Here is a 17,994-nt window from a genome sequence, read left to right on the forward strand (position 1 = left end):
CTGTTATACTAAACTTTGGTTCCTTAATTGTATGAATTTTTTCAATTTATTCATATTTGAATTTTTTCATATTTATTTTGTCAGACATGCTTTCAAGAAGTTTTCTATTTAAGATTAGCTAAATTCGCCAATAAATAGTGAAACGTGCATATATGTACAAGAAAATGTTTTTTTAATTCTTTTTTTAACCCATAATTTCATTCAATTCGCTTGAAAATTACTATCTTAGTTTATTTTTGACTTATGCAGGACAAAATTCAGCACAGCTAATTTTGTACCTTTATTTTTTAAAGTGGTATGATTCCATATATTTATAGTACATACAATTTTATTTTTTTCATTTCGTCGTAGACCCAAAAAGTATACACATTATTTGTCTATTTAGGCTGCAAATTTGGACCAAAATTAACACAAGAAATCCTAAAAATCCTCTGAAAATCAATTTGATGTCCATATTAATATCAATACATTATAATCAGCTATTTGATGAAATTTATGAATCGATTTGAATCTACAAAAATAATACAAAAATTGTGTAATATTCAATTTCTGTGGCTTTTCATACAAATTATCATATTTTTTTAAACTCATTCTCTTAAAAGGAAAGTATGTATTTTTTTGTCTGCGTAGTATTTTGCAAGATAATAATAAACCATCCCTCGTTCGAAATTTATCATACCATTTCAAATCGATTGATTTCAAATCGTTCGAATTCCATTACATACCGGAATATTTATTTTATTTCGGCACAGTCACATATAAAATTTATTTTTGAAATGATATCTAAAATGTTTTGAATTTCAAGCTTTCTACAAATCTGTGATAACGGTAAAAGTAAATTAAATTGTTCTGAATGTAGATAACATTTTCCAAAGAAAAGGTTCACTTCTGATCTAAAATGATATTCGAAGGATTGAACGTGATATTTATTTTTATTTAGGAAGTATAATTTCTGAAATTATGATATTTTAAAAATTTTTACTTAAGAATTGGAATTAATAGGATTACTTTAATTTAAATTTATCTTCTGTCGATTAATTTCCACAAGATAAAACAATTTTCTTCACAAACATAAAGATTTAAAATTTTCATGTATAAAATAATGGACTTTGGAGAAGATAAATGAGGATTTCAATGGTTTTCCTTGGATAAAAGTCGCTCCCCTAATTTTTTATATTGGAATTGCCTCATTATTTTCCTTTAAACATTTTTAACGCAAATAACTTCACAGTTTCACACAATGAAAAATACTTAACAGGTGTCCTTTTAGTAATAAAACAATAAATTCCAAAAAGTAATTAAAAAATAATTTGAAAAACTCGATTTCTAAAAATGCAAAATACTTTATTGAACTGCAAATTCTGTACATTTGTATTTTAATATTTATTCTTACAATCTCTATTTTTAATTGAAAAACTTACATTTACTTTATCTGTTTTTTTTTTAATTGTATTTATGAACATAAAAACAAAATTCTCTTAAAAAACTTAATATAAAGTATATACGTGTCTGGTTATATGTAAGTCATTATAAGAGTGCTTCAAAGTAATGTAGACGGTAAGTAGAAGTAATTGAGAAGTAAGTGCTTATGTAAGTATAAGCCGCTACCGAGTTTTTGCTGGGTATTTTATAGTATCGCGAAATTAAATTTGAAATTTCAAACGGAATGACCAAATTATATACATATACCATTCCTACGAAGTTGAAGGGTATAACAATTCGTTAAAAAAATACTGAACGAAAAGAAAAATTGCAATCAAACTAAATATGCACAATCAAACAACAATAAAATGTTCTTATGCTTTACAACACAACGAAATTCTCCAGTCAGTGTGCGGTTGGATATCAACTGAAATGGTTGTAATTGTTTTGGGTACAGAGGCTATTTATTAGGGAGAGCACAATACTAGAAATAGTGAATATGTGTTTTATGTAGTAGTATATTAAAAATAGAAGTAATGTGGTTTTAAATTAAAAAAACAACAACACTACTACTATAGTGTAAAAAGAAATAATTAACTAAAGCTCGGAATAAATATAAAATAATAAATAACATATTAAATGAAGAATAAAACAAAAAAGTAAGTGCAAATTTTAAGAAAAGAAGAAGAAATATTGCAACAAAATAAATTTTGCATACAATCTTGACATACATGAAAACAAACATTGAATAAAAAAAATGAAAAATCAAAATCGTATGTAGTGAATTGTTGGAAATATACGAAAAATAACAAAAAATAAAATTGTATGTACATATGTACATACATAGTTGAATACTGTTGAGAAAACAAAGTTGTCAAATAATTAACCAAACAGAACTATACATACAACAAAAACGTCAACATGGCATATTATTTTTTCGTTTTTTCTAATTGTATTTTTCTTTTTATTCCTTAATTTTTATATACCCACTAGTTAGTGTTGCCACAGCTACAAAATGTTTTATCGAAAATTAAAAAAAGTAACAAAAATACATTAAAAAAGTAAGAGTTTTATATTCGACTGTCGAACCAGTATTGATATGTTTTGCCTTTTAAAAAAATTCATTTATTTCCTTTAATTACATATATATATATGTAGATTAGAGGTGTCCAAAAAATATCGATTGTTTTGATATGTTTTGCCTTTTAAAAAAATTCATTTATTTCCTTTAATTACATATATATGTAGATTAGAGGTGTCCAAAAAATATCGATTTTGCTCAGATGGGTCTTATTTTGTTCATTAGTGTCTAAAACTAACCGGTGTTACATGTTGGTTAGGGTGATCGACTCGATTTTTCAACCGGTTTTAAAACCGGTTTTTTCTGCTTTACCAGTGTCGGTTTTTTCTTAATGTTGATTTTTCGAATATCGAATAACCCGGTTTTTTCACTTTTCGAATACTTTCATTTGCTTTGTAATTGACAACTGTTTGATAAAATTTTATCAATCTTAAGATTATATTCCAATTACAATAATTAATTTACGGCTGAAATTTTATGGAAGTGTTGGAATGCCTATGCAAATTTCCTAAACAGGGCTTTTAAAATAAGCTAGGATTACATAGTACCTTATGTTTAACAGAAGTGTCCCACTTTTTTCCTAATTTTTTTATATTAATGAAATAATGTAAATCAGACGACTAGATCTAAAGATATACCCCCTTATTCACAAACAACATTTTTATTTTATAAAAGGTTTATAAAACAAAATTTCCATATAAAATCTTATTTTTAAACTGTTTATAAAATAAAAATTTTGTTTGTGAATAAGGGGGATAATCTTTTAAACTGTTAAAAATCATTTCACATTAATCACATTAAGTTTTTCAAATTAAAATATATTTTTTTATTTGTAATGAAAAACCGGTTAACCGGTTTTTTCAGAATTTGAAAAATATCAACCGGTTTTTTTTAAATGTCATCTATTCGAACTATTCGAAAACCGGTTTTTGGAAAATGTCGAATAATCGATCACCCTAATGTTGGTCCCATCGGATAACGGCAACCCGTGCCGGAAATAGGGACTTTATTTTATTTCTTCAAAAATTCTGGCATTCAAATTATCTTTTTTAATATTATCTATCTATTAAACAAGGTATAAAACATTTATATCAAAGGACAAATAACAATTTACCAAGCCATGTATTTAAAAAAATCATGAATTTTTTGCGTTGTTTGGTCTTTGTTTTGCATGCAGAAGTGAAGTAAACAAAAATATCTACACAAAAAAAACGAGTAAAATATGAATTAATTAGTCGTTTTTGCTAAATATTTATGAAAAGAAAATGCCTACAACTTTGTTATTTGTCAATTGATATTAATATGTTAAACCTTGTTATAGCCTCCACCACCATCAGTGGTGATAGAGAGTATATACAGTGATGTCATAAAAATAGAGCCACCTGCTCTTTCAAAGTTTATTTTCAATTAAAATCTTTCCAATGAAGAATTGAGTTGGAAAAGCTAACTGAAATTTTGTGTTGATCTGTTATGAATATCTATCCGTAATTTTAATGTAATTTTAAATTAAGCTATATGAAAAGGTGTGCCATAAAATAGTCCTAGTTTCAAAAAATATCAAAATTTAACAATTCGTAGACGATTTTCAAAAGCTTAATATTACAATCCTAATATAATCTTATTAAACATTTTAATTTTTAGTCCAAAACGAATCATAAGCTAACTTTGCAGGAGATGTCACAGAAAAATTATAAAAATCGGTCCATAAACAGTCACAGCTCCCATATAAGGTTCACTTTTGAAAATCCCTTAATACCACATAATTCATTATAAAATAATAAAATTCGACATGAGCCAATTCTGTCCATAGATAACTCATTCAGCTAAAATGTTTTCCAATTGATTCCTTATAGGTCGTAGCTCCCATATAAGGCCAACAACATCGTTTGAAAAGTCCATATTCGAAATTTGTTTTCGACCTAATCGAAATAAGTTCCATATATGCATAAAAAATTAATAAATTATACTACTCACTACGGAATCCAAACTTATGCCGAGTTATCTAAAAACTAGAATAAAAAGTAGTTTGCTGCTGGAGGGAATTAAAGATTCGGCAAAGCCGAATATAGCACTCAACTTGTTGGAAAGATAATTTTCTCTAGATGGTAAAAATTTTGAAATGTTAAGAATATATAATTTTAATGGCAGCATTTTTGAAGAAATTAAAAAAGCCCTATTTTTAATTAAAAAAAGTGTAACATTGGGTATACATTTTTTAATTAATTTTAATTAATTCTATAAAGCAAGAAATAATCTCCTTATTGTTTTCTATTTAATTTAATTCCAATATAACATCCCCTTAAAATGAATTTAACGTTCATTACTGAGTTAAAAAATAAGAATATAACATTCGACATAAACAAGTTATATATGAACAAAAACTTACGATGTGTAGTTTGTCTCCTTTTCTTTCGTAGTTGCTAATATTTTTCAAATAACAAGTTCGCCTGTGTAGGGTATAAATATAAATTTTATAAAATTTTAATTTATTTCATTTTCCCGACTATCATTATTATAGCAATATCAAAATAAAATAAACAACAACATTGCTAAACGAAATAAACACACAAAAAACAAAATACAAAACAGACATCCAAACATACGAAATACACAAAAAAAAAAACAAAACGCAATGAAACCATCAGACATCCAAACATACGAAACTGAATACACCAAGAAACAAAAACAACCCTGCCAGCAATTTTGTAATTGACTACGAGAAAAATTAGTTCCTAGTTTACTTTTACAGACTGACTATAAGTTAACTACAATGTCGAAATTTGGTATTTGGCAACGTAAACAACCGACTTTTAAAGACTTACTATCTGGAGAAAATTTTATTTCGACTTGTTTTCTCTTGTTTCTCCATTATTATGAATTTTTTTGTTAACTTTAGTAGACTGATTATAAACGAACTACACTATAATTCAGAAATGTTCCAAAATTTGGTATTTGTTAACCTAAGCAACCGACTTTTAAAGACTAGCTACAAGCTAACTATCATATAATGCAGAAGTACACCAAAAGTATCTGGAGAGCATTTTTTTTCGACATGTTTTCTCATGTTTCTTTAATATTTGGAATTTAGTTTTACATTTATCTCATTTTCTTGTATACATTGTGAAATTAGAGTCAGTAAATTGGAAATATAAATTATAAAAGGTTAAATATTTCAAAACTCGGTCCCTAAATCCTAAATTCTGCTGATTGATACTGTAAATATAATTTATTAATAGTTAACATTACACATAACATTTTTAATTTTATTTAGATTTGGATCATGGATACCGGTGTTATTATTAGTTCCCCTGCAGAAAACTGATGTCTATTAATTTTAACAAACTACTATCACGACTTGAAAAAGCAGATCATATTGCATAAACCTTCAAAATCTTAAAAAGGTGTCTATTTCCACAGTATTTTCAACTACTTAGTGGATCTAATGAACTTGAGCCATAAATAGCTTACAGAATAAGCACTGGAAATAATTTTCATTTTCAATTATCAAAACAAAGAAGATTTTAATATTTTATTAAAGCGAAATTTAATTTAGATAACTAATAGTTAAATAAATTTTAAATATATTTAGTTAATGTAAATAAATTTTACATATATTTAATTAAAATGTAATTAATTAATAAATATATTTAGTTAATGTAAATAAATTTTACATACATATATTTAATTAAAATGTAATTAATTAATACAGTAGGTAATACAAAAGAAAACTATTAGTTGACTTTTCTGCAACTAACTTTAAGTTAGTTAATAAACAGGTAACTTTAAACTAATCTTTTTGTAAAAAGTTGAAAAGTAGTTGAAAAGTTATGCAGAGTCGGACAATTGACTACTGCGTAGGACATCGCCATGTTAAAATAGTCAGTTGGCTCCATTAAAAATAATCCAATGATCAACCATAACTACCCAGCGGTAAATGACTACCAGCGGTAAATGAATGACATCAGTATGACGTTCTAAGCGAGCAATCTAAGTACTTACAGTGCAATGTATGCGTAATCCAACATATCATGCACTTTAATTATAACATAGATTACGATTTAAGCAGAGAGTTAGCTGCCTTCTACATGTTGTTTTTTGTTTTTATTTCTTTAAAAAAAAAACAGAACTAAAGTACCGTTTTATTTTTCTTTTGTATACTACATGAAAAGAAGAATCTTTTTGTTTCAGTTTAAAGTTGATCTTTTGTAAGTGAAGTTGTGTTTTGTTAAAAAAGTTATTTTATTGTAAAAATCTAAAATAATTGTGGTGATCCAAATGGCAGAAACGGACTTAAAAATTAGGGTAAATTTACTTCATATATTCTAGTTTTAATACTGACAATTTCCTCTTGATTATTTACAGGATCTCTAAAGGAAGATGACCGAAAGTTTCAAAAGAAAATTAAGATTCATTTCATTTATCTTCGTTAAAATTGTTTAATTATATTTTTATTGAATTAACTATAATACATGTTTATTATTTGATGATCATTTTTAAATAAACTTGCATAATTTTAAAATAAATATAAAAAGTATATATTTTTTCTATAACAAAATCGGAAAACATGGTACTTTAACTTACAGATGCAAATAGGATTGTAATCTACATACATTACATTCTTATTTGCAAGCGTTTATAGGCGTCTCATTAACTTCGCTTAGAACTCCACACATTATGTAAGTGAAATTTTAATTTGTCTTAATGATATTGTGGCTTACATTCTAAGCGAGAGCACATCGATGAGGTAGCCTAGGACACTTTTATGTTAAATCTAAGTGAAAGAATAAGTGAAAGCATCACCACTGATTGCCGCGAAATATCACTTAGATAAGCGAATACATAATGTGTATTTTTACCGCTGGGTAGTTGATGAAAAAGTCGGCTTTTAATGCATTTAAAGTTAGTTGAGTTGCTGGCAGGGAATATACACAAGGCAATAAAACACACAGTCATCCAACATACGAAACGAAATACATACTCAAAAAAACAAAATACACAACGCAATGAATAAGCAGTGCTGTTGTTGCTTATTTATCAAAGCATGAAAAAATTATCTTTTTTATGAAATTTTCACGAAAGCATGTCTGATGGAATTATTGAAGATTTGGATACCGAAGATATCTGGGGTCTTCAGAAAACTGATTTTAACAGACAGACGGACATGGCTTAATTGACTCGGCTATATATAAGTATTCAGAATATATATACTTTATAGGGTCGGAAAATTATATTTTGGAAATTACAAACGGAATGACAAACTTATATATACCCTTCTCACGAATGCAATGAAAGCAACATACATATAGGGAATTTAGTCCAAGATTAGTACTATGGGATAGTAAGCCGGACACAAATTTTCAGCTCTATCGGTCAAGAACTGCCGGAGTCAGAGGGTGACAAATTTGGACATTTTGGTCATACAGGGTTTTATTCAAATGAGTGTAATTTTTCACCAAAAGAGTTCAGATAGCTATTTCTTTATTTGCACAAATGCACAAATAGATCAGTATCTATCAAAATATGTTCTTAAATATTTTAGTAAAAAAAATAGAGGACGAAAGTTCAGTTCAATTGCGTTTTTTTTTTCTTTTTTCGCTTCTTGAAGCGAGCGGGATTGACACGTTTGCAGTGCACAGAATAATTTATAGATCCCAATCCAATAGAGAACATATGAAATGATATGGAGCAACAAATAAAAACAGATATTCCTAAGAATTTTGCCAATTTATGGGCTGAAATTTAAAATTTATGTCATGAAATTTCTAGTTCGATTAATCGACAAAAATTGTTCGAATTATTCTTTATTCTAAATTGCAAATTTTTTATTCGTTCGAAGAAAAACAATTTTTTTCCTCGACTAATGAATAATTTTTATTCGAATGACAACCCTATTCAGCACCCACCGCCTACTCAGTCCATAAACCGTCTAAAAGCTAATTGAATGATTGTTTTATTGCTCAGAGAGCAAATCTCTTGCAATGCATAAATCTCTGAGATTTCACTTTTTCCCCTAGACATACAGTCAGTGTTGCCATAACGTCATTTAAAGTGCAATTCTAGAACTTTTTTTCGTCGGCTGCACTTATTTTTTAGATGCTTTTTAGCACTTTCGTCTTTTCCTAGATATTTTTAGCATTAGAAGTGCATTTTTGGCATTTTTTTTATTTATTTTGCACTTTTTATAATTAAGAACCATAATAAAACAATAATAATCTATGGTTGTATCATGATTAAGAACTATAAAATTAATTTTCTTTTAAGAACTAAAAAAATTCGTTTCTAGATGTTTTGTAAAATGTTAAGGAATTCGCACGAAAACTTTGTATATGTGCAAATCCATGAAAAAGTGAACCACTACTGAAAAAATAAAACCCTTATAACTTTTGTATTTTTGAAGATAATTCAACAAAATTTGGAGTATGAGCTTTTGTTACATCAAAGACCAATGTTAATTGCTGAAATCGTTATTCAAACAGACCCGCAAATATTGTTTTTTAGCTCATAATTCTGTTAATTATAAAACTATCTCTTTGAAAATCTTCAGATATAAAATATATATAAGCCTAAACCATTTTCATAGCGATTGGACCTTATTTCACTCTAGTTCTATACAAAGTTTAATATCAGAACAAGTAACTGTTATATTTGGCTATGCCGAATCTTATATACCCACCATCAAATCACTGCCATATAAATGAACTTTGATATTTTTAATATTTTATTATTATACTAGCTAAACCCAGTGGATCGATCCACATAAAATTTGGTGGAGAGATATTGGATCGAATGAAACTTATGTGTGTCGAATTTCATCACTATATTCTTATTTTTAAGACAGTAATCAGCATTATAGTCATTTTCTAAAGGGGACCTTATATGGGGGGTGGGGGGTTGTTGTAGGCTCAATTATGGTCCTAGAATTTAATTTCGAAAGTCAAAAAACTGCCTTATGCGAAATTTTGTGGCATTTGCTTCATAAACAACGAATTTGTGAATGTTTGAAACTTTTTACACAATAATCCGGGGGGTACATTTGTATGGGGGCTATGTGAAATCGTTGGCCTATTTTGCCCATTTTCAATACCAAACATTTCTGATCAATAAAAAATATTTTGGGAAATCTTAATATCTCTTTTTTTGTGGACGCTATCGTGCCAACAACAGACAGACAGACGGACATAGCTAGATCGTCTTAGAATCTTACGAGGTCCCAGAATATATATACTTTATGGGGTCTCTGAAAAATATTTCGATGTGTTACACACGGAATGACATTGCCGTTTGGCACACAGCCTCAGTGAACGTATAAATTTAAATGTTTTATTATTTTTCTAAAATTTTTAAGTACGTTTTTATGCAACTACATATGTAACGCTAAAATATCAATACCGAAATAAGCCAAAATACCGATAACCCTAAAATGCCAATACCGAAATAAGCCAATATACCGATAAAGCTGCCTTATCACCATTTCGAAACGTTTGCCAACCTTGATATTTTTAAATCATGGAAAAAATACTTTTATTTCTACAAGATAAATAAAAAATGTTTTATTAATACAAATAAAAAATATTAATTATTTCTAAAAAATAATAAATAATTATTATTTCTACAAAAATTAAAATTTGAAACACCAGTTGAAAACAATAAAAATTGCATATTTGGAATACACTCCTACTCACTTAAATAGGTTTACATTCAAATTAATTTATTGCAAAAAATAATGGACTACCCTGCAGGAAATGAAGCGATGGTTGTCTTAATGCCACTAGTACTAATACTAGAACAACAGACACTAGTACAAATTGGGTTAGTGTTTATATGGAAAAATACTAGTACTAAGAGTAGTTGAATGGCGCCACTGATTTTTGTTTGATATGTGTTGGAAAAAATATTTTTTTTAAATTATTAAAATATAATTTTGAAACATTTTGCATAAAAAACAATATTTTCAAACATATCCCTTCAAATGAGAGGATAAATAGTGCATGAAAATTTAGGTCCGGTTGCAAGCAAATCCCTATGTAAGAACGTCTATTAAATTTAAAAACTGCAATAAGTTTAATATTTGTTTTATCGTACGGCAAATGTTTTTATAACGAAATGAAGATATGTACCTGAAAGGAATTTTTGGACATAATAAAATCAATGATAGTGATACAGATAGAACCAGAATTTCTTCAAACTTTCATATTGAATTGTTAGGTAAATGTATTTACAACATTTATTTCTACAAGATAAATAAAAAATGTTTTATTAATACAAATAAAAAATATTAATTATTTCTAAAAAATAATAAATAATTATTATTTCTACAAAAATTAAAATTTGAAACACCAGTTGAAAACAATAAAAATTGCATATTTGGAATACACTCCTACTCACTTAAATAGGTTTACATTCAAATTAATTTATTGCAAAAAATAATGGACTACCCTGCAGGAAATGAAGCGATGGTTGTCTTAATGCCACTAGTACTAATACTAGAACAACAGACACTAGTACAAATTGGGTTAGTGTTTATATGGAAAAATACTAGTACTAAGAGTAGTTGAATGGCGCCACTGATTTTTGTTTGATATGTGTTGGAAAAAATATTTTTTTTAAATTATTAAAATATAATTTTGAAACATTTTGCATAAAAAACAATATTTTCAAACATATCCCTTCAAATGAGAGGATAAATAGTGCATGAAAATTTAGGTCCGGTTGCAAGCAAATCCCTATGTAAGAACGTCTATTAAATTTAAAAACTGCAATAAGTTTAATATTTGTTTTATCGTACGGCAAATGTTTTTATAACGAAATGAAGATATGTACCTGAAAGGAATTTTTGGACATAATAAAATCAATGATAGTGATACAGATAGAACCAGAATTTCTTCAAACTTTCATATTGAATTGTTAGGTAAATGTATTTACAACATTTTTTACTGTATTTTTTTTAGTATCTTTAGAAATAAAACCATATAAAAAACTAGTTCTGTAGTAATTTTCACTTGGAATTGTGCAGGAGGATTTCAAAAGAGCAAAACCACCAATTATGGCGACTTTTTATGAATATTAGAACTAGTATCAAACTGGTTCTAAAGAACCCAATTGGATCCAAGTATAAGTCTAGAATGTTACTAGTAATTTTTCAAAAACATTCAATGTTAATTTAAGCATTATGATGTTATAGGAAAGTTTACAGTTGGGAACTAGTACTGGTGATTTTGGGACTAGTAAAATACTAGTTTGGTACTAGTTTCATTTCCTGCAGGGTAATTAGTAATATTAAAATTTTAAATAATAACAAGATATCTTAGGTATCACCAGTAAGACAAAAATTGGCGCGATACCTAATAGATGATTTTTAATAATTTTTTTTCTAACATACTAGCTCAATTCACGATCTGGTTTATTTTTGCACTTGTATTTATGCAATTGTAAATATTTGCTACACTGAAAATAATCCATGCTCAACTTTACGAAAAAAAATTCGTATAATACGAAATATTATTTAATAAAACCCTTTTCTATTTTTACGAAAGTACGAAAACCTTTCGTAATATTTTTTACTTAAATTTTAGCGAAATTAAACATAACGATATAAATTAAATTATAATTAAATAAAACTACAACATTTAAATAAAATTTAAGATAAAGTATAATATTATTCACGAATTATTTTCATAAAAAAAAAATTAAAAATTCGTGTGGAGAATAATTTTGAACTAAAATTAGAAAAATTATTTTAAAATGAACAAAAATGTTTCCATAAATTAATATTTGATAAATTTTACCATATTTATTAAAAATTCACTTTTTTCAATTTATGTAAATAAATTTTTCCAAGATTATTTTGCATTATACTAAAATATTTCGTACAATTTCGTATATATTACGAAAGAATTTCGTGGTGCGAAACAACGAACGATTCGTACAATGTACGACATTTTTCGTATATATTTGGCATGGATTTTTTCTTCTTCTATTTACAACACTAATTGCAAACACACTTTTTGCTGGCTTTTCGCTTTAAATTCGTTCTTACCTCTATCTCCGGTGCTTCTAGAAGATATATTATAATCCTATTTGTCTCCTTTGGTCTATTTTTTTATTGAATTTTTACTTTTTTCGCTGATTTTTTAAATTGTTTTTATATAATTTTTTTTGAGCTGTCAGTTTGTATTGCAAAATGTTGAGTAAAATATAAACCGTAGCATGAGTATTTCCGTATATTTTGTTAGTGTGTTGCAAAAATATACTAAACCATTTGCAAATGCAATGATACAAGACCATTTACACTAGATTGTGAATTGGGCTACTATGTTTTTGAACAATATTTTTGTTTTTTGTTCATTTGAATAGGTTTATCATCATTAATTGACAAAAACTACAACAAAATGCATTCTCATGAAACTTTTTTATTTTTTTTTTTAATTTTTACAAGGTTTTGGAAAAAATTTATTAATGAGTATATCCGAGGTTATTCGATATAACTTTAAAAATTCGAGGTGATAAGGAGTTATAAAGATTCTTAATTATGGCTAGAAAATTTCGACCCAAGCCTTTTTAATTCCTTCTGTTTAGGCTTCATTCATGTCTGCCCGACATATACACTTTACAAGAAACAAGTTAGAGTGCTATATTCGGCTATGCCGAATCTTAAATACCCTCCACCAGCAAACTACTTTTTATTGAAACCCATCTAGCTATCTAATTTTTAGATAACTTGCCAAAATTTTTGTCGAACTAATTTTGATTAGGTCCAGCAAAATGTATATTAATACGCCAGTTCGAAACATTTTAATAGAATGATGTATCTATACACAGAATATGGAAGTTGTGACCAATTATGGACTGATCAGGAAACAATTTCGTATAATGATTTATATGCAGAAAAAGATCAGATCTAATTTTACTCCAATAGCTTTATTAATCAATGAAATGTGTGCGTTTAGGTGACTTTATGAAGTGGACTTTATATAGGAGCTATGAGCAATTAAGGGCCTATCCGGAAAAATTTCGAAGAGTGATTCATATGTGCACAAATCATATTTTATCAAGATATCTTTATTTGATAATTAAATATGTGCATTTAAGGGATTTTTTGAAGTGGACCTATTACCAAATATGGACCGATCCAGAAAAAATTTGGTACAATGTTTTATATACCTATCCGCAAAAAATTTCGTAGAGTGATTTATGTAAAGACAAAACATATATGTGTCGAATTTTCTCAAACTAACTTTATTTGACAATGAAATATGTGTGTTTAAGTGACTCTCAGAAGTGGGCCTTATATAGAAGCTATGACCAATAATGGACCGATCCGAGAAAAAAGTGGTAGAATGATTCATATGTACACAAAACTTATTCAAGTCGAATTTTACCCCTATAGCTTTAGAATTCAATGAAATATATGCGTGTAACTGATTTTCGGAAGTGGACCTTATATGGGAACTATGACCAATTATGGGCCTATTCGGGAAACATTTCGCAGAGTGATTCATCAAGATGGCTTTATTTGATAATGAAATATGTGCTTTTAAGTGATTTTCGTAAGTGGACCTTATATGGGAGTTATGACCAATAATGGACCGACAGGTAAAAAATTTATAAAATGATTTGTACGTACACAAAACATATTCAAGTCGAATATTATCCCAATAGCTTTAGAATTCAATGAAATATATGCGTTTAAGTGATTTTCGGAAGTGGACCTTATATGGGAGCTATGACCAATTATAGGCCTATCCGGAAAAAATTTCGTAGAGTTATTCATGTTTAGGCAAAACATATTTGTGTCGAATTTTGTCATGATAGCTTTACTTGACATTGAAATATGTGCTTTTAAGTTATTTTCGGAAGAGGGCCTTATATGGGAGCTATGACCAATAAGGGACCGATCCGTAAAAAAAATAGTGAAATGATTTGAATGCACACAAAACATATTTCTGTCGAATTTTATCCCGATATCTTTAGAATTCAATGAAATATATGTGTTTAAGTGATTTTCGGAATAGGACCTTATATGGGAGCTATGACCAATTGTGGACCGACTGAGATCTACGTTGAGAGTATGATTTCTGTTCATATTATATTTACATGTACAAAATTTCGTGTTGATACCTATATATTTGAGAGAGTTATTAACGATAAACTAATTTCCGGGAATATATACCTTTGTATGGGGGCTATGGGAAATATTTTATCGATTGTAAAGATTTTGAATATAATTGATCACTACTCTGAAAAAATAATGTACGACAAAATTCATCGAAATATCTTTGGTAGTTTCTGAGAAAACTTCAAAAGAATTAGGAAAAAAACGTAATTTTTTTCGAGGTAGTCTGAAATTTTTACTCATAACTTTTTACGTTGTGAACCGATTTTGCTGATTTTCAATACCAAACTGCTTAGGATAATAATAAATATTTTGGGTGAATTTGGTTTATTTCCTTTGCTTAGTTTTAATGTGAGCGTGTTTTACACAGACAGACAGACGGACATAGCTAAATCGACTCAGAATTTGATAAGGACCCAGAATATATATACTTTGTTGGGTCTTAGATGAATATTTCTTGGTGTTACACACGGAACGACAAACATATATATACCCTCTATCACCACTGATGGTGGTGGAGGGTATAAAAATATCGGAAACATTTTCAATAATAATAGGTGAGAAGAGTATGGAGGTCACTCTAAAATTTTTACTTTCTGGCTTATAATCTTTGTTTTACAGCACTGGCGGTATAAATCGGGTCATTTTTTTGAAATATCCTCGGTAAGGGTTCAAATATATCCGAAAATTTTAAAGAAATTGAAGCTCATATGTTTCATAATACAAAATTGCCCCTTACTACATCCCCCACAGCTATGCAGACGACACAGGTAGAGCTCTTCCTTTAAAAAATCATAAAAATAATGATTATATTGATCTGGATCTTCTAAATTAAACTTTTTTTCATCCGAAAAAACATACATATGTTGCTATCGCTTAATCACTTGACTTGGAGGCAGATTTTATGAAATCTCTTCTGTCCGCTTTCGTTATGACTCCATATGTACGTCCATTTATGTTTTCTTAATATTCAGACAGTTTTCTTATAAAATAGCGAATAACATTCTGAATTTGCCCAATTTTTTGCCAAATTTCTATGATTTTGAACAGTTTCCAAAAACGCTTAAATTTTGTCATCTTATTCTTTAGTTAACGGCTTACTGGGAGCTATTTTTTTTTAAATATATATTCACAGACGGTAGACTATGAATGGATTTTACCCACTGCCAGCAGTAAACTGATTTTATTGTGAATCAAGTGAGCCAAAAAAATATAGCTAGAAAAAAAAAATTTTTTTAAAAAGCAGCTATCAGAATTGGTCCATTATTATACCCTTCATCTTCGTGAGAAGGGTATACATATGTATACATATAAGTTTGTCATTCCGTTTGTAATTTCTATAATATAATTTTCCGACCCCATAAAGTATATATATATTCTGGATCCTTATAGGTAAGCGGAGTTGATTAAGCTATGTCCGTCTGTCTGTCCGTCTGTGTGTTTGTTGAAATCAGTTTTTAGAGGACCCCAGATATCGGCGAGATCCAAATCTTCAATAATTCTGTTAGACATGCTTTCGAGAAGATCGCTATTTAAAATCAGCAAAATCGGTCCATAAATATCGGAGATATGAGCAAAAATCCGAGACAACCTCTGAAAATTTCATAAAAAATACTATTTTTTCATGCTTTGATATAAGTTACAACAACAACACTGCTTATTCATTGAGTATTCGTTTCATATGTTTGGATGGCTGTGTGTTTCATTGCCTTGTGTATATTGTTTTTGTTTCTTGGTACATTCAGTTTCGTATGTTTGGATGTCTGTTGGTTTCATTGCGTTGAGTATTTTGTTTTTGCTTTTTTTTATGAGTTTTTCGTTTCGTATGTTTCATTGCCTTGTGTATATTGTTTTTGTTTTTGGGTGTAGTTTCGTATGTTTGGATGTCTGTTGGTTTCATTGCGTTGTGTATTTTGTTTTTGTTTTTTTTGTGTATTTCGTTCCGTATGTTTGGATATCTGTTGGTTTCACTGGCTTGTGTATTTTGTTTTTTTGTGTGTTTATTTCGTTTAGCGTTGTTGTTGTTCGTTTTGCTATTGCCATAATAATGATATAAACCGGAAAATTAAATAAATTAAAATTTTATAGAATTGAATTTTTATATATATTTTTAAAATTTTTTTTTAAATACACTGTGGTGAAGGGTATAAAGATTCGGCACAGCCGAATATAGCACACTTACTTGTTTTTTGCGTAAAATTATTTTGAATAGAGATTAAACTGTCATAACTGGCTTAAAAATACCAGTAAAAGGATGAAATTCGACATAAACAGGTATTATGGCCCTACTCCCCATATAAGGTTCCTTTTTAGAAAATGACTTCAACGCTCATGGCTTTAAAAGAAAAGTGGGTCTAGGACTCTGACTGATTATTTTCTTTATAAATGACATTATAAAACTAAATGTGCTTATAAAAGTATTCAGGAATGTATTACCAATAATATACGATACAATGTACTGAATTTACCATCCCTGATTGTAATCGTACATTTATTACTCCGAGATTTTTTCTATTAGATGACATTTCTCAGATACATCTCATTTTTCGCTCCCTTATTTATGGTTCTCGGTTTATTTCAATCTTTCTTCATTTTATTTCAAAATTGCATTTAATAGAATGAGTACTTGCAGTGTTGCCAACTCGCCCAAGAACAAAACCACCGTGAGTGGCTTTGTATTTTTAAAATTACATTAAATCCAAAATGATTATATTTTTTCGAATGGTTTTTAGATTTTGCTATGGACCTTGTTAATAGCAACCTAAAATTATATAATTTTATTAATTAGCGGGTTGGGTGTGCTTCGTCCGTTTTTCTTGAAAGTAAAACTATGCGTTTTCTACGCACGAGAAACTTTGATGCAAATTTTTTTGTGGTTCGTCAATAACTGGTTGTTTATAATTATATGCTGCTTATATTTCTGAATTTAAATGAATAAATAATATAAAAACCTTTTTTAATGCAAAAACGTACTTTTTTTCGAAGGGCTTATCGATTTTCAATAAGCATCATTGTCAACTACCGGTTGATGTTTAATGTTACCAATTTAAATTAGTGTCTTGGGCGTGCTTCATCGATTTTTGTTGTGAAAGAAATCCCGCGTATTTAATCCACGAAACCCTTAATTAATATTTTTAATGCAAACCAATTCTTTCTATATAAAGATTGATTACTGATAAAATTCAGAATTTAAAATTTGTTTATAATGCGAAAATTCGCTAAAGTAAAAAATTAAAAATTCGCAATTTGTTGAATTCGCTCTACAACCTTAGAATGCTAATATTTTATCGCGGAAATCATAAAGATTTCAACATATAAACATAAAGATCACGCGATATTTTGGGTATATTGAAGTTTTTTCAAAACTTTTTCCCACAGT

At 28.3% G+C, this 17,994-nt stretch overlaps 1 protein-coding gene across 2 annotated transcripts in view; it reads left to right on the forward strand.

Annotated features, from left to right (window-relative positions):
- Nucleotides 1–1,829: 1,829 nt before the first annotated feature.
- LOC119601644 overlaps nt 1,830–17,994 on the forward strand; it is a 40,580-nt gene continuing 24,415 nt past the window's right edge. For both annotated transcript variants that reach the window (XM_037952706.1, XM_037952704.1), the window contains exon 1: nt 1,830–2,081. The gene's annotated coding sequence lies outside the window, so the exon portion shown is untranslated. The remainder of the gene's footprint in view (nt 2,082–17,994) is intronic.

This window comes from Lucilia sericata, unplaced genomic scaffold (genome assembly GCF_015586225.1).
Source record: "Lucilia sericata isolate MDLA Ls3-8-SP2 unplaced genomic scaffold, ASM1558622v1 Contig000183F_arrow, whole genome shotgun sequence".
Lineage (NCBI taxonomy): Eukaryota > Metazoa > Arthropoda > Insecta > Diptera > Calliphoridae > Lucilia > Lucilia sericata.